The 23,884-nt window shown below is 42.6% G+C and overlaps 1 long non-coding RNA gene across 2 annotated transcripts in view; it reads right to left on the reverse strand.

The window, feature by feature from the left end:
- Positions 1-1,002: 1,002 nt before the first annotated feature.
- LOC111531630 overlaps positions 1,003-23,884 on the reverse strand; it is a 26,567-nt gene continuing 3,685 nt past the window's right edge. The window contains exons 2-4 of one of the 2 annotated variants that reach the window (XR_004228698.1): positions 5,734-5,857; positions 5,152-5,432; positions 1,003-3,761 (exon numbers count right to left, since the gene is read on the reverse strand). This is a non-coding gene — a long non-coding RNA (uncharacterized LOC111531630). Of the gene's footprint in view, positions 5,433-5,733; positions 5,858-23,884 lie in introns of both variants that reach the window. The other variant, XR_002728340.1, reaches the window with a different exon arrangement.

The raw sequence follows: 23,884 nt of genomic DNA on the forward strand, positions 1-23,884 counted from the left end.
TCCGTTTCTCTGAAGTCCTGTTGGAAGTTGATTTCCATGGGGCCTTTGTAAGTGTGACTGAGGAAACCATGCTAAAGTCTACATTCAGTCCAGTTTGCAGGAGCTGTTTGGAATCCGGGCTGCATTGTTAGGATGATGCCTGTTGGCTCTTTAGCCTGTTCTATTATTCCTAAATCACACATGTTGACTTCTAACATACTAATAATTTTTGTTTTTGTTGGGTTTGCCACCTGTCTCCTCTCATTAGAATGTAAGAGATGCGCCGGGCGCGGTGGCTCACGCCTGTAATCCCAGCACTTTGGGAGGCCGAGACGGGCGGATCACAAGGTCAGGAGATCGAGACCATCCTGGCCAACACGGTGAAACCCCATCTCTACTAAAAATACAAAAAACTAGCCAGGCATGGTGGCGAGCGCCTGTAGTCCCAGCTACTCGGGAGGCTGAGGCAAGAGAATGGCATGAACCCGGGAGGCGGAGCTTGCAGTGAGCTGAGATCCGGCCACTGCACTCCAGCCTGGGCGACAGAGCCAGACTCCGTCTCAAAAAAAAAAAAAAAAAAAAAGAATGTAAGATATGCATGTCTCTTTTCTTTATTATTTATTGTATCCCCAGTGCCTAGCACTGTGCCTGGGACCTAGTAAGAGCTTAATTAATATTTGCTGAATGACTTAATGAACAAGTGAATGAATGATCCCTAGTAGAATCCCCTCGAAGAGATTTTCATTTTTGAACCAAATCCTTGAATAAATTCATATAAATATTTACGGAGTCTATGATGTGAGTTAAAAAGTGCAGAATAAAGAAATAGGATAAGAATGTGTCAACTGGCTAATCTCTCCAGGGAAGTAATAACTGAGCACCAAAAAATAAGCTACATGAAGCACTACTCAGGAATAAAAATAAATGAAATATTGACACTTAAGACAACATGTTGACTCTTAAAATTATTATGTTGCATGAAAGAGGCTAGACTCAAAAGATCTACTGGGTGATTTCATTTATATAAAATTGAGTCTATAAAATATAATCTATAATCACAGAAAGTAGATCAGTAGTTGCCCGGGTACCGGGAGCGGAGAGAGAGGGATTACCAAGAGGCATGAGGAAAGTTTTAGGGATGATAGATCAGTTGATCATCTTGATTGTGGTGACAGTTTTACAGATGTGTGTATACCTCAAAACTCACCGCATTGCACATTTTAAACAGATGCAGTTTATTGCATGTCAATGATGCCTCAATAAAGCTGAAGACTGCAAAAAGAGTACATTTTAATGCATCAATCAAGAACTACCCTTTGAGTGCCCAACAGACAGTCAAACTATTTATTTTGATTCTCGCTTTCCTTTTCTGTACCTCATCAGTATCTCAGCAGAATTAATTAAGTAGGCACTCAATGAACTGGTGTTATGAAGTACATTTATGCTTGTTGTGATACATCTTAGGTTTTTATTTCAGAAGCAAAAGTACCATCACCATGATCCATAGACCTTTTACTTTGTAACGAACTTCTCCATCTCTATTTTCCCCAGGATAATTGTTTTTGCATTGTTTTATTATTTATTCAACAAGCATTTATTGTACTTTTTGTTTATGAATTCTTTTTCAATTTCCTCTGATCTCTTTAAAATTCTGATCCTGTCTTGCGAGATGCTAAGTGCTCAACTCCCACCCTTCCAACTCCAATCCTCTTCTCTTAATAAGCTTATCTTAATATCTAGCAAGCAGGTTTTCTCTCCCAACATTAAGTCACTGGTAAAATGATGAAGAACACCAGACCCATGAAGGAAGATGAGGGGGAACTTCCAAGGCTGTTTACTAAGAAAGCAAACCTCTGTCATTGAGATCCTGTAAGTTTGCCCCAAGTAGGGGTTACAATCTAAAAAGAGTGTCAGTTTCCACTGGCTTTCCTCTTGTTTTCCACCTAGCTAATGAACTTGCTTCAGCTCAGGGTGAAGGGATATACCAGAAGCAGGAAGAAGTGCTTAAAGTGAGAAGATACATGAAATGTTGATCTTTGCTTCACATAAGCCCATCTCATTTTTCTGTTTGGCGTTCTTTCTGTGTGGGTTTCACCTTTTCTCCAGATGGTGCAGTCAGTTGTGTTTGGGCCATTCTCACATGCATTATGGTTTCCTAGTTCACGCTCACGGTTGTTTCATGACCTGATATGCCAGTGAACTATCTTCCTTTTTAGATATACTTGGGCCACATTTTCATCACCCCTGCATTCTTACTTTTTAAATATTGCATGTGAAATCATCTCTCTCCAGTGAGCCTAGTGAAGTCATGACTATTTAAGGAGACAGCATAGGCTCTACACTCTAGAGTCCCAGGTCGTAGGTTTGAGTCCTGGCCTTGAAATCTTCTAGACATCAGGATTGCTGATGACTCTCAGAGCCATGGTTTTTCTATCTGCAAAACAGGGCTGATAATACCAACCTGCATTTCTTAAAACATAGAATTTTATTGATGCCAACTCATATTTTTTATTTTATTTTAAAATGAATGTATTTCCTGCAGACCAACCCATAGTTTATCCAAACCTCAAGAATAACCCGTGTCCAATGCTGAGGAATGGCTGAGCAGAGGGTTCCACTCAGTCTCACTGGTAGAATGAGTTCAGTTGCTTGCCTTTGGGAAGATCCTAACTTCTTAATTTCAGCAGTTTTATTTGTGCTTTTGGTTTTGGGGTTTTCTTTCTTTCTTTCCTCTTCTCCTTGGATGTGTTACCAAACCTAAAGGGTCTTGTTGGAGAGAGAGAGAAATCTCAGATGTTGTACTGCTGTTGATCTAATTACACAGAAGACCTCCGGGGCCTGTTAGGCATTTTATTAATTGTCTTTAATCTAAGACAATGGGGAAGTCTGGTAGTTTCCTTGGAAAAACCCAAGTTCAGATATTTAGGTCATTGACTTTCTGCAGCTTTCTTACAGGAAATTAAACCTTTATCCAAATGATTGAAGTCATGTATTCAAGTCAGCTTTTGCATCCCTCCAATCACTAACTAATAACCTAACTAGTACTTTATGGTTGTCAACCACTAACTAATAACCTAACTAGTACTTTATGGTTGTGAGTACTGCAGTCCAGGTTGAATTGGCTTTGTAGATAAAATGGCTTTCTATGTTTATTCCTACAAAGATCTCTCTCTCTCTCTTTCTCATATTTTTATAGAATGGTGTACAACTATGATATACTGAAGATAGCAAGAGTGACTTTTATGATCTCCTGTACTATGATCTGTGCATCTTTTCATTGTTGAAAAGAAAATTCTTGAGCCACAGTGAGAGGGTGGAGCAAGCTCCATTTCCTGACAATCCAGACCCTCTCCTAATTGTGGCCAGACAAGGGACAGAGAAGACCACTCTTTATCCTGGTTACCAGACCCGCTCCCAGCACCCATGATGTTATGCCAACCAACTTTTATTTTTACACATACATACATACACATATGAACACACAGAGTTCTAAATTATTTTCAAACACCAATCAGCCTTCATAAATGACCACCCACATAGGAGTTCAGAAAGTCCTCTTTTGCAACAGAAAGAAGATCACCCACTAGTGGACGTGACAGCAGATTGAGATCAGAAGGAATGGAAAACTCATTAGCTGCCTATTGAATTCAAAGGAAAACAGGTACTTCCCTCTGATGTACAGGCGTAGGATATCAGTTAGTTCCCTTTCATGTGTAAACACCAACTGGTCTTGTGCTCATGATAAGACTGGAAACAGGCACTGGGCATCCTCCTGTCCTCCCCTGGAGGGGAGGAAAAGAGAACAATTTGGATGAAATGTGGAAAGAGTGAAGGGAGGAGAAAAAAGGAAAGACTGACAATGAGTGTACTGGAAGGGGCATGATGGGTCACTTAAGAGAATGCCCTATATTGAGGATATGGAGTGTGAAACAGGAAAACTGCTGGCGTGGTAAACAGCTGCCTAAGCCCCCTGAACTGGGTGGATATGACATTTGCTTTTGTCTAGTTGTCCAGCACTGCTCAGTGAATCATAGGGACCTCCAGGGCATTGTAAACCGCTTCCTGTCATGCAGGGTGTTCACACCTTCCCTTCATATGGAACCCACAGGCCCAGTCTTTATCAGCTATGGGGAAAGGAAGTTGTTTGTCATGACTTCAGATATACTCCAGACTTCTCTTTCCTCTGAAATTCTGCAATTCCAAGATTCCAGATAGGTTGTGGCATGGAAACCAGCATGAAGGAGCCCACAGAGCTACCAGGAAGGAGAATAGGGAGGAGTCGTTGGGAAGAGACAAATGGTACTGGGGCTACTTGAGGCTGTGTCTACACAGCAAAACAATTGGCTAAAAAGGGAAAGACTCATTCAGTTAAAAGCCTATTACTGTGTTTACTTGACACCAAATCCCTGCTTTGATTGACTTCCCTTCCCTTCTGCTGAGCAGTTGTTGGACTGAATTGATCCACTGTGGCTTCAGCATAGAAAAAGCTTCAAAGCAGAATTTGTGTAGGGAGTCAAGTCATGGAAATGTGATGCCCAAAATACTATGAAATCAGGAGATGAGTGAGAATTGGAACAGTTTGTGGAAGGTCGAAAGCAAAACTGAAAATAGGAGTCTTAACTCCAGGGCTGGTTCTCCGGCCTCAGTTTAGTACGTCCTGATCGTGTCCAGGTTAAAGTGCAGATTGGCCTCATAATTTTAGAATCCTTGAAAGCTGGCAAATCCTGTTCCAGGGAATTATCCATTTCAGGTAAACAAGCTGTTATTCTCCCAGGGGTATTTCCTTTCAAATTACTCTTATCTTTTCCCTTGGCCAAAGGGCAGAACAGCAGTAACACTAAAGCAAAGTGACACAGGAGCATGGAATCAGCAGCCCAGGCCTTCTCTCAGTGCCCTTGGTGCACTTAGTACCCAAGGTTCTTCAGTCCCTGCCCTCCCTTGCTAATCCACCTGTTCCTGGACTGGGTCTCCCTGTCTGTGTTTCTGGTCTAGGGCCTCTTTCCTAATCCTGCTAGAAGAGTGATAGTTCAAAAATGACCATAATAGTCACACTATGCTATTATTATTATGAATCATCAGAGCCCTTCATTCCCTTGCTCTAAACCTTCCATTAACTGCACATTGCATGAGAAAAAGATCCCAGTGATATAAGGCCAATGGGTGGGGCCTCACCATTCTTCTTTATTGCTCACATGCCATGACCGCCCATCAGTCAATGTAGGTCTCCTCTCCTTCCCTGCGACACAGTGAGTAGTCTCCCACTCCACCACGGCCTTTGCACTTGCTGCTCTCAGCCTGAGACTTTTTGTCTTGGGCATGGTGGTGCACGCCTGTGGTCCCAGCTACTCGGAGGGTGAGGCGGGAAGATCCTTTGAGCCCAAGAGTTTGAGGCTACAGTGAGCCATGATCACACCACTGCACTCCAGCCTGGGTAACAGAGGGAGACCCTGTCTCTAAAAATAAATAAATAAATAAATAAATACAGACATACATACATAAAGAAAATTAAGACCAACAAGAAAGAAAGTTTAAAATGCAAGATCAAGCATTTTTCTTTGCTATTTGGAGATGTGGAACATCCAACCGATTTGAAAGAAAGAAAAAAACTTTCCAACATACCACAGATTTGAAGAGCATCTCTTGCCTGGCACAAAGTATGAAAATGTCCTGAGCTGCCTGTGTCTGGAAGTCTGGGGTGGGGAGGTGGGGCATTGAGGGAAAGGTGGCTGCCAAGATCTGCACACTTAGTCTCACCTGGTTTGAAAAATTTCCCTTCAGTCTCCTCGGTGACCACCCTTCATTAGCAAGGAAAGGGAACTAGCCCAGATTTCTCCGTGGGCCACAAGAATCTGTCTGGTGAGAGCATATTCATCTTCATCTGCAAGAGACCGTAACTCAATTTAACCTTAAAGAGACTTCCCTCCCACTCGCCCCCCCACCCCAGGATTCTTTTTTGCCTTTGTTTCAGTACTATCAAGCACATATCCTAGAAAAATTTAAAAACATAAAAATCAAAACAAATCATAAACAGACTCTAGAAGCATAAGGCGTAAAGAAGCTAAGCCACGTTTGGATGTGTACATTCAATTGAACATAATTTTAGAATCTCCTCCCTTGGATCACAGAAATAAACATTGTCTATCTAAGCTATGGGATGCAATGTCAAAATAGGATTCACCTTGAGATTTGCTTCCATCTGTTAACAATAGGGAAGAAAGGGAGGAAAAGAGAAAGAATGTGGCTCTGTTGTCCCAGCCCCCAGGGTTGCAGTTTTGCTCCTCTGCCACCCTTGCCTTGCTCTGTGGTCGCAGAAAAGTTACTGACCTTTCTGTGCCTTAGTTTTCTCTCTGTAAGATGTGCACAATGATACTGAGACCTCAGAGTGCTTTTGCAAGGACTAAACACAACCTATGACAAAAGATGTCATTCTGGCTGGGTGCAGTGCTCACGCCTGTAATCCCAGCACTTTGGGAGGCCGAAGTGGGAGGGTCACTTGAGTCCAGGAATTCAAGACCAGCTTGGGCAACATACTGGGATCCTATGTCTACAAAAAGTAAAAAATTAGCCAGGCGTAGCGGCGCACCCAGGGTCCCAGCTACTTGGGAGGCTGAGACAGGAGAATCACTTGAGCCCAGGAGGTCGAGTCTGCAGTGAATTAGGATCTTATAATTGCTCTCCAACCTGGGTGACAGAGTAAGACCCTATTTCTAATTTTTTTTTTTTAAGTCATTCTTAGGAGAGAGAAGGAAGTTCTCTTGATTACTACAATCAATTGATAAGAGGGATTGTAAAATCATGGAGTCATTACATCTGAAATGGACCTTAGATTCCAACTCCTCATTTTAAGAATAAGGAAACCGAGGCTGGAACATACGAGTGACACATAGCATTTAGACACAAAGTTGGGTTGTTTCTATACAGACTGAAGCTTTTAGGATGTTGAGAAAACATGTTTTCAACAGTTTATTTTTATAAGACGTGTCCTTTCTACTGATTAATTTAGTAACATAAAAGAAATGCTTTATAGAATGATTTTTATATATAGTTCACTACACATTTTTTCAGAAAAAGATACATATTTGAGTGAAAAGACAAATTGGTGTTTTAGAGTTTCTTTTAGAGCATTCCAGCTTGTTGCTAGACTAAACTGGATGGATTAAAAATGGTCTTTAAAAAAAAAAACTCATCCAATCAGTTACTGCTTTGTGATTATAAGTTTGTACAATCTTTTTGAAGTTTTTCTCACCAATATATATAAAATGAAAAATAGTTAAACTTTCTGAGTGAGCAATTCCGTTCCTCGAAATATATCCTACAGAATTTCTTGCATCGGTGTACATGATTCAGAACAAGGATATTCACTGTAGCATTACAAATGTTCCATAACGTAAAATATCCTTCAAACATCTCTCTTTTCTATTTTTTTTTTTGAGACAGAGTCTCGCTGTGTCGCCCAGGCTGGAGTGTAAGTGCTGCGGTCTCAGCTCACTGCAACCTCTACCTCCTGGGTCAAGTGATTCTTGTGCCTCAGCTTCCTGAGTAGCTGGAATTACAGTCATGTGCCACCATGCCCAGTTAATTTTTTTTTTTTTTTTTTTGTATTTTTAGTAGACATGTAGAGATGGGGTTTTGTCATGTTGGCCAGGCTGGTCTCGAACTCCTGGCCTCTAGTGATCTGCCCACCTTGACCTCCCAAAGTGCTGGGATTATAGGCATGAGCCACTGCACCCAAACATCTCATTTAAAAAATCTTTTTGTGAGTATGTAGTAGCAAACATCTCATTTTAATCGATGTTTAGCATTCCATTTTGTTTACCATAACTTATTTGACCAATGTCCTTTCATATTTCAAACTTTCTCTTACTGCAGTTGAGTACTATGAAAATTCTTACAGGGAGTCCTCATGCAGAACAGATTATCTGAACAGGGAAAAATGATGAAGAGTTGTATATCTTATATTAGAACACATACAATGTCACCCCAAGAGTGAAAGAAATGGCACAATTAGTGAGTTAATAAAAAACCGCTGCACGCTGCATGGTGTCCTCAAATAACAGAGAGAGTAGCCCCAACGCATTGAAAACCACTAATGAATAAAGGAATCATCCTAGAATTGGCCAAGAGTCATTCTAGCTGCAAATCTGTCAGAAGCTGATTCTGTGGTGATTTGTGGAGAGAAACCTGTACCCTACAGCACTGGTTTTTAAACTACCCCAGTGACAAGCACATATAGAGAATTTACTGTGTATGAAAATTCTGATGTTCTTTGCCCAGGATACAGAAAAAGGAAATATAATGTCGGCTGGGGGGGATTGTTGGATTCCATTTTCTTTCTTCCTTTCTTCCTTTCTTTCTTTCCTTCTTTCCTTCTTTTCTTTCTTTCCTTCTTTTCTTTCTTTCCTTCTTTTCTTTCTTTCTTTCTTTTCTTTCTCTTTCCTTCCTTTCTTTCCTTTCCTTCCTTTCCTTTCCCTCCTTTCCCTCTCTTTCCTTCCTTCCTTCCTTTCTTTCTCTTTCTTTCTTTCTTTCTCTCTCTTTCTTTCTCTCTCTTTCTCTCTTTCTTTCTCTTTCTTTCTTTCTTTCTTTCTTTCTTTCTTTCTTTCTTTCTTTCTTTCTTTCTTTCTTTCTTTCTTTCTTTCCCTTCCTTCCTTCCTTTCTCTCTTTCTCTCTCTTTCTTTCTTTCCTTCCTCCCTCCCTCTTTCTTTCTTTCTTTTCTTTTCTTTTCTTTTCTTTCTTTCGTTCGTTTCGTCTTGCTCTATTGCCTAGGCTGGAATGTCGTGGTGTGATCATAGCTCACTGCAATCTCAAACTCCTGGGTTAAAGTGATCTTCTCTCTTCAGCCTCCAGAGTTGTTGGGAGAACAGGCCACCATGCCACCACGCCTAGCTAATTTGTATTATTATTATTACTATTATTATTGTTAGTTGTAGAGACGGAGTCTCACTATGTTGTCCAGACTGGTCTCAAACTCCTGGCCTCAGGCAATCCTGCCACCTTGGCCTTTCAAAGTGCTGGGATTAGAGGTTTGAGCCACTGTGCCCAGCAAGGTTCTAATAAGACAAATGGAACTGAGGATGACAAGTAATAGTAAACCTTTCTTTTCATCATAGACCTTTGTTTATGTCCCCATGTTTATGTCCCCAGAATTGAATCCATAGTATACCCTGGTGATAGTGTTTCTAGGTCCTGAACCTGAGTAGCAAAATAAGTGTAAAACTATTTTAGAATGGAATTCTTGGGTATAATCAGTGATACTGTAAATTAAGGGAGAAAACAGAAATAGATGGGTCATTTGGCCTATACTGTGTCAACTGCTCCCTCACTGTGCCATAGAAGAACATGCCAGCATAGAGAATCTCAATAGGGGGAAAGGATGCAGATCGTTGGAAGCCCAAAGTGTGTGGAAATACTCAAAATGATTTTTGACATATACACGCTAAGTCAAACTTATCAAGTCAATTAATCAATTCATCCATTGGAGAGATATTTTATACCAATATCTCTGTACTAGTTTAGATATAACATAGAGTAGTAGAAAGGACTTTTAAACAAAGGATCATTTTTTACATCAGTCATAAAAATAAAAATTTAAGCAGAATCTATACTGTCCTACAGTTTTTAGAAGAAAGGATGTACAGCTGATGGCTTTAAGAGAGTGTTTCTCCTTCCTTGTCTCTCTTTGTTTGGTTGTCATGGGAGTCTGTGTTTTTTTTTTTTTTTTTTTTTTTTTTTTTTTTTTTTTTTTTTTTTTTGAGGCGGAGTCTTGCTCTGTCGCCCGGACTGGAGTGCAGTGGCCGGATCTCAGCTCACTGCAAGCTCCGCCTCCCGGGTTTACGCCATTCTCCTGCCTCAGCCTCCCGAGTAGCTGAGACTACAGGCGGCCGCCACCTTGCCCAGCTAGTTTTTTTGTATTTTTAGTAGAGACGGGGTTTCACCGTGTTAGCCAGGATGGTCTCGATCTCCTGACCTCGTGATCCGCCCGTCTCGGCCTCCCAAAGTGCTGGGATTACAGGCTTGAGCCACCGTGCCCGGCCTGGGAGTCTGTGTTTATGGAGAAATTCTGAATGTATTTGCTATAAGGAGCTATTTCTGATTTCTCTCTCTCTCTCTTTTATTTTTATTTTTATTATTATTTTTTTTAGAGAGATAGCTCTGTGGCCCAGGCTGGAGTGCAAGCATGTGATCGTGGCTCACTGCAGCCTCGAACTCCTGGGCTCAATTAATCCTCCCACCTCAGCCTCCCAAGTAGCTGGGACTATAAGCATGTGTCACCACAAGCAGATGGGGGTCTCACTATGTGGCTCAGGCTGGTCTCAAACTCCTGGCCTCAAGCGATCCCCTTGCCTTGGCTTCCCTAAATGCTGGGATTACAGGGGTGAGCCACTGAGCCTGGCCCCAGTGATCTTCAGAAGTAAAAATGTCTGAGACGGGGTGGGCTTACTGAATGTAAGTTAAGCAAAAGCACATTTTAAGAAATTAGATGCAGTCAGATACTTTTTAGAGATGTATTCAAAGCACTGTCTGTATAAGGCTTCGGGTGGAACATTTTAATTCTGTTCAAATGACTCTTACAATTTGAAAGTCTACCCGAAGCCCTTACCATTTTGGAAAACACGCAAATAATAACTTCCTAACCTACTCAGGGAGGCTAGGGAAAGATGAAAGTGTGTGAAAATAGTTGTCTGATGGTCCAAGAAGTGGGTTATTCAGAGAACTAAGCCTACTTCCTAAGTACAGGTAAAGACAAAGGAAGTAATTCTTAAATCCCACTTTGCTAAATCCAGACAATACTGCAGAGAAGCACATGGCTGTGAAGTTGAAAGGCCTTACTCCACTCTGAGAAACTTACTTAATCTCTCTGGCTGTCAGTTTCCTCATTTGTAAAACGGAAGACAAAAATCTCTATCTTAGAGATGACTGAAAGGATTATGAGATACAGTGTGTGGCCAGTGTTAGTCTGAAGTAGCTGGTCAATAAGAGGGACCAAGGCTGGGCGTGGTGGCTCACGCCTGTGGTCCCAGCATTTTGGGAGGTCAAGGCCGGTGGATCACTTGAGCTCAGGAGTTCGAGACCAGCCTAGTCAACATGGTGAAACCCAGTCTCTACCAAGAATGCAAAAATTAGCCGGGTGTGGTGGCACATGCTTGTAATCCCAGCTACTTGGGAGGCTGAGGCATGAGAGTCACTTGAACCCTGGAGGTGGAGGTTGCAGTGAGCTGAGATCACGCCACTGCACTCCAGCCTGAGTGACAGAGTGAAGGACCTGTTTATTTATGCCCAACTTCTGTGCATCATCCAGGTCCAATTCCCACCAGCCCCTAAATAGCTTTGCTCCTCAGCATGGCCAATGAAAAACTTGGATGTCGCTGAATGTGTGGTTGTGAACAATTCCAGTCCATCTCTGCTTTATCAAATCACTCTGAGCACTGGTCAGAATGGTGGAAATTCATGATTATTTGCCATGATAGACTGGCCAATTAGGAAACAGATGACCAATTCAATATCTTAGATGTTTTGTAATATACTACCATGCATACTGCACTTTGTCAGATGCTCTGGAATACATGCAAAAGTTAAATATAGTAGAAAGCAGACCAAAAAGAAAATAGTCATACAACAACAATAAGACGTGATTTGGGCCCTGAAATGAAGGAGAAAGACTGGCATTTATTATTTCCTAGTGTTTTGTTTTTTGTCTGTTTATTTTATTTTGAGATAAGGTCTCTCTCTGTCACCCAGGTTGAGTGCAGTAGCATGATCACGACTCACTGTAGCCTTGGCCCCCTTAGGCTTGAGTGGTCCTCCCACCTCAGCCTCCCAAGTAGCTGGCACCACAGGTGTACACCACCACACCAGGCATATTTTTTTTTTTTTTTTTTTTAGTGGAGATGAGGCTTTGCTGTGTTGACCAGGCTGGTCTTGAACTCTTGGGCTGAAAAGATCCTCCCACCTTGGCCTCCCAAAGTGCTGGGATTACAGGCATGTGCCACCACATCTGACCTGGTCCCTAGAGTTTTAACATAACATGTGAGGATTCACCTGACCAGTTCTTTTTTTGTCTTGTTTTTCAGTCCCATCAAAGATACTAATGTTATTTACACAGTTCTATTAATAATAATAATAGCTAAATGCATTCAGTGCTTACTGTGGGCCAGGCATTGTACTAGATGCTTTGCAAGCAGGACTTCAGTAGTGCTCCCAACAGCACTTTAGGACTAGTATCGTTATTCCCATTTTAGAGATGAGAAAATTGAGCCTTGAAGAAGTGGACTCACATAACTCTATACAGCCGGGAAGCAGGAATACTGCCATTGGAATCCAAATTTGACTCCAACTCCCACTTTCTTTTCCCTATATCACTTCACACCAAGAGAAAGGAAATGCTTAGGATGTTGGGACTGGAAGGTACTTGCCATCTCGTCTAGCCTCCTCTCTCTAAGGTTGGGGAGGAAATACTTTTTCTAGGCTGAGACAGAAAGTGGTACCTGACTTAGTCCATGAAAGGCAATGAATGGTGGGAGATAGGTGTTCCAAGGAGGCCTGCCAATGGTGATAAAAGAAAAACTTTAGCCAAATTAAATGTAAAGGAGTTTAATTGAGCAATGAACAATTCCCGAATCCGGTGGCCCCCAGAATCATAGCAGATTCACAGAGACTCCAGTACAGCCACGTGATGGAAGAAGATTTATAGACAAAAAAAAAGGGGGGGAAATTACATACAGAAATGGGAAATGAGGTACAGAATGGCTGGGCTGGTTACAGCTCGGTGTATGCCTTATTTGAACACGGGTTGAACACTCAGCGGTGTATGAATGGTTGAAGTATGGCCACTGGGATTGGCCAAGACTTAGCTATTGTTACAGGTGCATACTACTAAGTTAGGTTTTCAATTTTGTCTACCTATTAAGCTAGGCTATAGTTCGTCCACAAGGACTCAAATATAGAAGTATGGAGTTCTTCTCAGGCCATATTTAGTTTGTTTTAACCATGGTTTTCCCCCTTTAAAATGCTGAGAACTGCAGAGCAGTATTTCCAGAGTATCCGGAGTATGTCAAAGACTAGTCAATATGAATGGCCTGACGAGAGTGATATTCTATCCTACCATGAGTTTGCGTTAGAGAGAAGGCCTCAGAGTTTAATCCAGGCTGTGAAAGGCCAGGATAATATACAACTAAGTGAGGCAATGGAATACTTTCCCCTTAATGAATGGATTTCCTAAGAAGTCTTCAGCATGAACTTCATCCAGAAGAAATGAAGATGCAAGAAGATAATGTGCTAGTTGCCACCACAAGTCCCTGCAGTGTCCCCTGCCTGGGCCATGTACTCCATCATAACAGGTGAAGATCCTGCCTTTCTTACATTTCCCATGTAAGATGATCAAAGTTAAAACTTTGAAACTGTCTTCCATCCCCCTGCAAAAGGAACCCAGTAGCCACAAAGGAGGCAGTGTCATGTCATTTACCAGCCTCTAAAGCCTGCCCCAAATCAGTAATTCACCAAACCTGAGATTAAGGGGAACAAAGTAGGTCTGTTCTCTTTTTCCTTTTTTTTTTTTTTTTAACTTCCTTGTACACTGTGTCCCACCATGAGAAATAAGTGTGTAGTTTCACTTCCAGTGTGGTCAACAGGCAGAATGCTAAGATCATGGCATTGAGAGAGAACCCAGGCCTGGGGGAAGAGCCCAGAATGCCACCCACTGTGATGAAAACAGCCAGCACTCACAATAGTGAGGGGCCATTCGATATGGGTGCACCTATCCACAGTGTCTTAGGTAGGAGGGAAGCAATCTGCCTTTTATAGCCATTTAATCACTGAAGCAATGCAAAAGTCAATAGATATTTACTGAAGATTCTTACCAGTGTCAAAGACTTGAGATTTGAACTTGAGATACCTTTGAGAATACAAAGCTTACATTTGACCCCTGCCCTGGAATGCTTAGAATCTAACGGAGAGATAAGAAACCAAACCTGGAAGCTTAAGCAATGACGGGGAATGAATAGAGTAGCACAGATTTGCACTGCTGGCGCGGTGGCTCAAGCCTGTAATCCCAGCACTTTGGGAGGCCGAGACGGGCGGATCACGAGGTCAGGAGATCGAGACTATCCTGGCTAACACGGTGAAACCCCGTCTCTACTAAAAAATACAAAAAAAAAAACTAGCTGGGCGAGGTGGCGGGCGCCTGTAGTCCCAGCTACTCGGGAGGCTGAGGCAGGAGAATGGCGTAAACCCGTGAGGCGGAGCTTGCAGTGAGCTGAGATCCGGCCACTGCACTCCAGCCTGGGCGACAGAGCGAGACTCCGTCTCAAAAAAAAAAAAAAAAAAAAAAAAAGAAAAGTAGAATCCGCAATATTTAGTATGGCACAGTGGTAAGGAAATTGAAAACATGGGATTTAGTCTATATTTCCCAAGTGCAAAATGGAATAAGTTTGTAAAACTATGCAACGTTTCTGGTCCAGATTTTTTAAAGTTATAACACAAGCAAGATATCTAAAGTCACTTCCAATAATTTTTTTTAAAAAACAAAAACCTTGTGAATGTGTGAGACTGAGGGGAAGAAGATAGGAAAGCCCTGGAGCCCTGTGCGGCTGGTGCAGACACTACCAGAAGGATTGTCGTGGGGAACTAGGCAAGGAGAGAAGAAGGCAGAAAGAGAAGCTTCTTCATTCAGGAGAACCCTGAATGCGGGGTGCAAATGATAGCATACATGCGGGTGGGCAGTGTTTCCTGGGCTTTCAAGCATTCCTTCCCTTTGATGAGTCACCTGTTTCTGTACCTTCTAGTCCTCGATCACGAATTTACATCCATTCTGTCTAATCAAAATAGCTAACATTGATGGAGTATTTTATAGTATCAGGCACTGTTCTGCGGGCTTCATATGTTGCCTTACTTAATTCTCACACCAAGAATACGGCATATGTATTACTAGTCTCTCCGTTAAAGTTGAGAACACTGAGGCACAGAGATGTTAATTAACTTAGTCAAGGCCACACAGTTTGTAAATAGCCCAATCTGAATTTGAACTCTCACGGTGTGATAAGGAAACCCAACCTCTGTCTGCTAACCTGAAAGACCTTTTTGCCAAAAAAATCTAGATTTTTGAGTATTTATCCAATGAGACATCCAAGAAGTCTCTTCAATTTTTCACTGTATCTCACATGTGTGAACCTAGCCACAGTATGACTTATCTGTAGAAGGATAAGGGCAAGTTAGCGTGCCTCCTGTCAAAGTAAAAATGTTGTTTCCCAATTCCCTGGCCAACCTTCCAGGCAAATTTGCTGCAAAAAGTTTTCGTGGTGTTTGTAGAAAAGTTGGATAATAAGAAAGACACGAACGGAATTCCTTTTTTAAAAGACTATGCTGGCTTTTATAGCCCCTGGCTGTGTAGTGACAACAAATGCATGCTAAGGGGCAGTCCCTGGTGAGTACTTATCTCTTTAAGCTGTTTTAATCTCCAGACAAGTCAAGAACCTACAGAGGGGTAAAGGACATGTGACATATTCAATCATATTATCTATGAAAAGATGTTCCTGCAATTTTTTTTTTAAAAAGCTTTATCGTGTTTACAGGGGCAAGCGTCCCATTCTTCTCCCTATGCCAATTTCACTGTGCAGTAGAGGTCATTCATTTGTGTAATATGGAGGAACCAAGAACGCTGCTTCCTCATTACAGCACAAGAGACAGCAGCCCCCAGTTGTTATGAAACAGTGCTGAGCTTCACAACAGGAAGTACGATCCGTGGCCAGTAAATAACGTTGCCTTCCTTTCCCTTTCAGTAAGCCTCGAAACTTCCTTATCCTCAGTTCCAAATCCTTTTACAGATGTTTACCTGGGAATTTGGATTTTTCTCCCCTTCTCTTAGCTCCTTTAAGGAGCCAGACACTGTCATTGACCTCTCGCTTCATGTTAATAGTAAGCTAAAGGGAAAGTCACCATATGTCTGTTGTTCTCAGGAAAACCTTGAAAACACAGGGAAGAAAGCCCACTGTCTGACTATACCCATCTTTTTCTCTAAATATTTTGAGTTGGACTCTATCAACATCACTTTGCCCTTGAGTCGGAATTTCCCTTTGAATGTACCTTGACACACCCTGTTCAAAACCAAACCAGGCAGCCTGAATCAGGCAACAGTATTTTGTATGTAAGTTTCTGCAAATATAGTCAGAGGTGTAAGAAGAGCACTGTAAATATCTGCTTTAGTTCAGCAACTACAATCCATGCCAGATAAATGGGGGGAAAAATACTAATTCATCTGTGACTATACATTCATGAGAAGAGGAGTAAAGGAGTTTCTGAAAAACTGTACAGCTAATAACATTTCATTCCTACATCCAAGAATGTGCCATTACTCCAGAATTTCTATTGACAGGTATGACTGTTTTCTATTGCTGCTGTAACCAACTATCACAAACGAAGTGGTTTAAAACAACACACACATTTTTTAAACTTTTATTTTAGGTTCAGGGATACACGTGCAGGTTTGTCCTATAGATAAACTACATGTTGCAGGGGTTTCGTATGCAGATTATTTTGTCACCCACGTAATCACCTTAGTAGCCATAGGTAGTTTTTCAATCCTCACTCTACCCTCCACTCTCAAGTAGGCCCCGGTGTCTATTGTTCCCTTGTTTGTGTCCATGACCACACATTTTTTTGTTGTTGTTTTTTGTTGCTGTTGTTGTTTTGTTTTCTTTTGAGATGGAGTTTCGCTCTTGTTGCCCAGGCTGGAGTACAGTGGCGTGATCTCGGCTCACTGCAACCTCTTCCTTCCGGGTTCAAGCAATTCTCCTGCCTCAGCCTCCCAAGTAGCTGGGATTACAGGCATGCGCCACCATGCCTGGCTAATTTTGCATTTTTAGTAGAGACAGGGTTTCACCATGTTGGTCAGGCTGGTCTTGAACTCCCGACCTCTGGTGATACGCACACCTTGGCCTCCCAAAGTGCTGAGATTACAGGCGTGAGCCACCATGCCCGGCCCACACATGTTTTTTATCTTACAGTTTTGTAGATCAGAAGTCTGACGTGAATCTCACTGGACTAAGAACAAGGTGTCGGTGGGACTGCATTCCTGTCTGCGGGCTGTTGGTGAGAATCCATTTCCTCGCCTTCTCCAGCTTCTACAGGTTTCTACGTTCCTTGGCTTAGGACTCCCTCCCTTTATCTTCAAAGCCAGCAGTGCCCGGCCAAGTCCTTCTCAGGCTGCCATCCCGCTGGTCCTCCCTTGCATAGTTCCATCTTCCTTTTTCGCTTTTAAGGACTCTTGTGATTACATTAGGTCCACCCTAAAACTTCAGGACAGTCACCCTATTTTAAAGTCATCTGCTTAGCAACCTTAATTCCATCTGCCACCTAAATTCCCCTTTCTCATGTGATGTACGGGACATGGACCCCATCCTGAATTGGAGAGTGATAATTCTCTCCACCACAGTAGGCAAATAGCCATATATTTTTTCTAGTAGCATAAAGTTTGTTCTCTTCTTTACTGCAAGGAGACTCTCATATTTACTAGGAATTCAATTGCAAGAAAGAACTTTTTTAGGATACATGAAGTAATATGAATGATAGCTGTCCTTTATTAAGTATTATTATACCAGGCAATTTATTCTGCATTCATTTGTTTTTCAAATTCTTACTAGAACCTTGCAAGATAGGCAGGGCAGGTGATAAGATTCTCATCTACAGATGGAAAATCTGAGGCTCAGAAAGATGAAGGCTTACTCGAGTTATTATTATTATCATCATTATTTTTTGTAAAGACGAAGTCTCACTACATTGCCCAGGCTGGTTTTGAATTCCTGGGCTCAAATGATCCTCATGCCTTGGCCTCCCAAAGGGTTGGGGTTACAGGCATGAGCCACCGCACCCGGCCTCATTCAGCTATTGAAGTCACACTGGATCCCCATCAGTCATGAAAGTGACACTTTCTCCTGCCTTCTCAACTGCCAGCCCTCACCTGTGGGGCGCTACCCCCAGGACTCTCGTCCTCTTCTTTTGTCTTTAAGTGAAACCCACCTGCCTTGTGAGCCCTTGAGCTAAACAGCTGGAATATGGAATCATAAGTCTGGGATTGCTGGGGAGAGTGGGCCCATTGAGAATTTTGTAGAAGACTACATTAGAAAAGCATGGATCCTACATTTTGGCCTTCTTTGTGTCGAGAAAGCAAATCCTTGTGGGGGAACTGAAGTTAAGCTTTGAGTATGGAAGATGGACCCCGAGAGTACATTTTTGGAACCCTACCTGGAAGCCTATAGGTCAACATTGTCATTTCTTCAGACATCAAGGGACACCCTGCTTTTAGAGAGCACTGCTTTGAGCTTTGCGTTCAGTCTCCGTCCCCAGGTCACATCACCATCTTCTCCTAGGACAGAGCTGTGACTGGTGTCAAACTGCTCCATTTCCCTGCAGCTGTTTGGCTTGGGTGGGGGAAATGGGTCCTCGCTCTACAAGTCAAACCTCTCCTACAATGAGGGTCAGTACTCCTAGGGTGAGGAAAGAGCATAGATGATCGCCACCAACAAAATTAATAACCGGCAAATGATACGAATGATTTTCTACCTGGATACTGGCATGATTCAAGTTTTGGGTATTTTCTTGTGTTTTCAATCTGGGAACAAAGGCACTCTTTTTGTGAGTTCTTTGCTGTAAAATCGAATAGTTCAACTAGCTGCCACATAGTGAAAGAAAGATCGGTGGGGTTTCTTCCTAATGAGCCCCAGTTGAAAAGCCCCCCAACTAACACGCTCACACAATTTCCCCAGTATTAGAGTACTTCTCTTCATTGTTTTTAGAAACCAGGACATTTCCTAATTCTAAGCATCCACATCTTAAATAGTCAGCTCAGTACCCTGCAGTACTTTCCCTTTCCTATCAAAGTCAAATTGGGTGGAACTCTGTATCACTTTCCCAGATTTCCCTCTCCAGCCCACTTCCCTACCTAGAAATGCACTTCTGATTCTCCTGGACTCATAGTAAATGTGGCCCCAGTGAGGCCCCAGGTGGAGAGAACTATGCCTGTCCTCCACAATCTTGGGGCACTGTTTGCAAACCACTCTGATTACATACATCTCACAGCAGTATTTATGCATCAGCCTTTCCAAGTAGATAACGAACTATGCAGGACTTATTTATCCCTCCCGCTTGGTTTAGCTAGGGCCCTGTATAGAACGGGTGCTCAATAAAGTTGGTTAAAAGATCAGCGAGATTAGCTCAAGCAGAGATTTGTTAGAAAAGAGCATGTTGGGCCGGGCGCGGTGGCTCAAGCCTGTAATCCCAGCACTTTGGGAGGCCGAGACGGGCGGATCACGAGGTCAGGAGATCGAGACCATCCTGGCTAACAAGGTGAAACCCCGTCTCTACTAAAAAATACAAAAAATTAGCCGGGCGAGGTGGCGGGCGTCTGTGGTCCCAGCTACTTGGGAAGCTGAGGCAGGAGAATGGCGTGAACCCGGGAGGCGGAGCTTGCAGTGAGCTGAGATCCGGCCACTGCACTCCAGCCTGGGTGACAGAGCAAGACTCCGTCTCAAAAAAAAAAAAAAAAAAAAAAAAAAGAAAAGAGCATGTTATTCAATGCAATATGGTCCCCTGGATTGTCTCTTGGAATAGAAAAAGCACATTAAATAGAAAATTGGCAAAACTGAAATTAAGTCTGGAGTTTAGGTAATAGTATTGCACCTGTGTCAGTTTCTTAGTTTTGACAAATGTACGGTGGAAATGTAAGATGTTACCATTGGCAGAAGCTGGGTATATGGCAATTCTTTGTACTATCTTTACAACTTTTCTGTGAATTTAAAATTATCCCAAAGTAAAATGTTTATTCAAACAAAAAAGGCTTGCTATTTTGCTTGAAAGAAATTGCAGTGTTTTAAGATGAGTCGTACAATAAGAAAAATGAACTAAGCTTTTCTCTGCCCCTCCCTGCTCCTCCTATATCCTGGGGTTGGCTCACTCCAGAGAGCTACAGAGTGGCCCCATCAGTGGGCATCCAGTACTCCACATCTGGAAGTGGAGGCCACTAAAAAGTACAAATGTCTCCGGCCGGGCTCGGTGACTCACGTCCGTAATCCCAGCACTTTGGGAGACCGAGGCGGGTGGATCACGAGGTCAAGAGATCGAGACCATCCTGGCTAACATGGTGAAACCCCATTTCTACAAAAAATACAAAAAAATTAGCCGGGCGTGGTGGCAGGCACCTGAAGTCTCAGCTGCTGGGGAGGCTGAGGCAGGAGAATGACATGAACGGAGTTTGCAGTGAGCTGAGTTTGCAGTGAGCCAAGAACGCACCACTGCACTCCAGCCTGGGCGACAGAGCGAGACACCGTCTCAAGAAAAAAAAAAAGGTACAAATGTCTTAGCCATTCAAAGTGGCAGCAATAAGGGCCATTTGAATTAAAAGTGAAAAGGATTTTTTTTTCCTTTGTTTTCCTGGAATCTCCCTTGGTGTTTGCCAAGCCAAGATCACCACCGCATACAGAAACCCTGGGCCAGCCGGTGACAGCTGGGTTGCTCCAGGCAGTCCCCAAAACCCTCGACTCTGCTGAGACACACACAGGTTGCCCAGCAGCTCTTGGGTCATAGGAGCCTTATCCTTGAGACACTACAGTAAGCTCTGAGACTTGTTGAAGAAGAGGGTGTTTGTCTTCCCTATTCCCATCTCCAAGACTAGGAGGTTATTATCGGGCTAGAGCTGATATTGACTGATGTTTCTTTCCCTCAGATAGTTGATGGCTTATCTGGGTGGTGGGAAATCTTTCTAGCAACTGATGAGAGTGTTCCACCTCTGAACAAAAGAGACCAGCAAAAATTCCCAGTGTGATATACAACCTTCTGGGCCATTGGTTGGTAATCCAGAACATTCCATTTGCCTTTGCTGAGCTCATTTAGGAAGATCACAACTGTTAGAAGGTGACTGACCATTTTTCCCGATGGCAACAAGTCTTGACTGGAGAAGGAATATTTTGGCAAATGCCTAGAAATCTAAAGTCAGATATCTACCTCCCATTCACCATCCCGTCCTCACATCTTCCACCTGGTGCTACTGAATACAAACCAAATGGTCTAAAGTCTTCAGTTGTAAAGAAGCCCTGCATAGCTGCAGAGCCCTAGGCCCACTGGAACTGGTTTTGCCTCCAGAAGAGTAATGGTAACTGTTATAGCCTTTGTCCACTTTAGAGATACGGTTTTATTTTTTTCTTGTTATCACTGTTACCATTTTCCTCTGAGAAGAAACTGAGTTTGCAAAAAGATCTGGGGAGCCCAGTTCTCCTAAGCTCAGTCAGATCACAGTGTGAGGGCTTTGCCTTTTCCTCCTGAGCTATCTTCTGAGTCCCCAGGAGATACATTCACATGGCGCAGTGTCAGTTAAGGTTGTTGACACCAAGAAGTTCTGGCAAGCTGGTAAGTATGTGCAAATGTAAACAGCAAGAGAAGGGAGGTTTTCCCTGGAGTATCTCTGCTGTCTCTGAACTGGCTCTGCAATCTGTCCCCACTCATTCACAGCCCTCCTTCCTTGAAGACGGCTGAAGCAGAGGCTTTAAACAGTGGACAGTGACAGCCTCTTATAGAGGAAAAGCCCCTGCATGCCACATGCTATTTGCTATTTTTATTTCACAGCCAAGGATGAAAGCTTTCATTTGCAGACACAGACCGAGTCACCCCTGTGGCCAAGATTAACATGCAGACATCTCAGTTTGCAATCTGGTGGGGAAGGAGAAGCTTCCTCAATTATTTATGCGGCAGTAACCCTTGTCCACTTCTCACCTCCCAGAGTTTCAGGCACAGGTACACCTTTTCTCTTGCATATGTCAGGTACTCTCGACTGTCTCTTCAATCTAGGAACTTTACCCAGCCCTGGCAGCAAGCTGTACTAACCCCTAGTCTGAGACATCTGGCTTTTGCCCAGATAATTACATGCCTAACATTGTAATTCAGGTTTGGCACTGCTATTTCATAATGTTTTCTTTTTCTAAGCTGGAGCCTTCCAAGGGAGGGGAATAGGACAATGGAGAAATGAAGAAAGAAAAATGCAAGCGTTAACCCTGAGGTTTCTTTCTCAGTTGCATTCAGCAAACTAGCAGAGGTACATAGACTTTCGATACCCAAAATGCGGTCTGTGAACTGGCAACCTCAGCATCACCTGGGAGCTTATTAGAGCCTCAGGTCCCACCTAGACCTCTTGAATCAGAATCTGCACTTTAATAAGATTCCCAAGTGACTCAGGTACATATTAAAGTTGGAGATGCATCCTGAATTTGTCACATCAGTGTGAAAGGTGCTGAGCATAGGGCAGATGCTCATGAACTGACCCCACAGTGGGGAGTCAACTCTAGGCGACTTCCATGCCACCCCTTTCTAAATGTTAGTGACTATTACTGCTGCCACAAGCTGATATGTGAATGGTGTTGGACAATTCATTTTGTACTCATAAGAAAATCAGTATCAATTGATTGCAAAGGGAAAAAATGCTAGACTTCAAATTCCTACTGCAGCAACCCATTTCCAAGTGTGAGTGTCGAGATGGGAGAAAAGAGGGCTTGTCTTGGGTCAGGAGAACTGGGTTTCATTCCCAGTGGTCCCCTAGCTAGCTGGGGGACGCTGAGCAGTCATCTTTTCCTTTAGTGCCTCAGTTTCTTCATCTGCACAGAGGGAGAATGGAGACTAGACTTAATGATCTTTACAATCATAACCTACAACATAGCATGGACCCTCCACCCTCCCATTTCTTCTCTAATCCTTTTATCCTATTTCACTTTTCTCTAAAATGCTTACCAATACACTTGCCATATTATATATTTATTTGGTTTTTGGTGTTTTTGCACTAAAATGCAAGCTTCATGAGCCATTGCACCCAGCCTGAAAATATTTTTAAATGTGCTGTATGCATCACATCCCCTTTCCTTGTTTATCATTCTCTGAGAAATAAATGTTCTCCAGGGGTTCCATATTTTAAAGGGAAACTAATTTTTCCTCATCCCCCCAAAAATTTGAGGAAAGCTGGGTGAAGGCATTCATAGGCAGATAAGTAACAACTTATTTCCAAAAGCTAGATACAAAGGCTGCAGGCCTACAAAATGTTGTCTTTTATAGACTCCTCACTTTTATAAGATGCAAAAAAAAGAAAAAAATATCAGAGGAATAGCTTGAAACAAATGGTTCCACAACTGGAAATACAGGAATGGCCAAAAAGGCAAAATTCCACTGTAATAGTGTCATATGCTTTTCCTCATTGGTTCCTCCTATTTAAACCCTTAGCATGTCTCTCCATCTTCTCTTACCCTCTCAAGCTACATTTCAGATGGCTCCAACTCCCTGATTTGTTTTTACATATCATTTAGGGGCTAGCAGGACAAAACCTTCTGAAAAGTCATGCAGATGATCATTTGCCTGGCACGCTTTTTTTTAGTCAGGACTCAAATGAATTGAAAAGTTGCAAACATATTATTTGCAGGCAATGTGCTCAGACCCCCTTGCCTCGATAGTGGGCTGTATGAAGCAGTGGTGGTGCACCATCATCCACCATTTCTGGCGCCAAGTTGTCTCATGTCCAGCTGAAATGTTAGTCATCTTATAGAGCTGCTTCGAAGATGCTATTACATGTAAGTCCCAGCAGGTTTTTCCTCTCAGTACTAGCTTTTTGTGAACGTCTTGAGACTGGGAGAAAATCTCTCTGCCAACAAGGGCTCAGTAAAAACCTCCATCCCAGAAATTACCCTGATATATGCAAATGTGGCAGCATGAGAGGCAAGTGGGTTGGCAAAGGGCCACGTGGATTCACATGCCCCTACCTTCTATTTCCCTTTGTGCTGCTCACACAGGGTGGTGGGTTCTCTCTCTCTTTTTCTTTTTTCTTTTCTCCTTACCCTTAGTCTTTCTTTCTTTCTTTCTTTCTTTCTTTCTTTCTTTCTTTCTTTCTTTC

Source organism: Piliocolobus tephrosceles, chromosome Y (assembly GCF_002776525.5).
Source record: "Piliocolobus tephrosceles isolate RC106 chromosome Y, ASM277652v3, whole genome shotgun sequence".
NCBI classification, from domain to species: Eukaryota; Metazoa; Chordata; class Mammalia; order Primates; family Cercopithecidae; genus Piliocolobus; species Piliocolobus tephrosceles.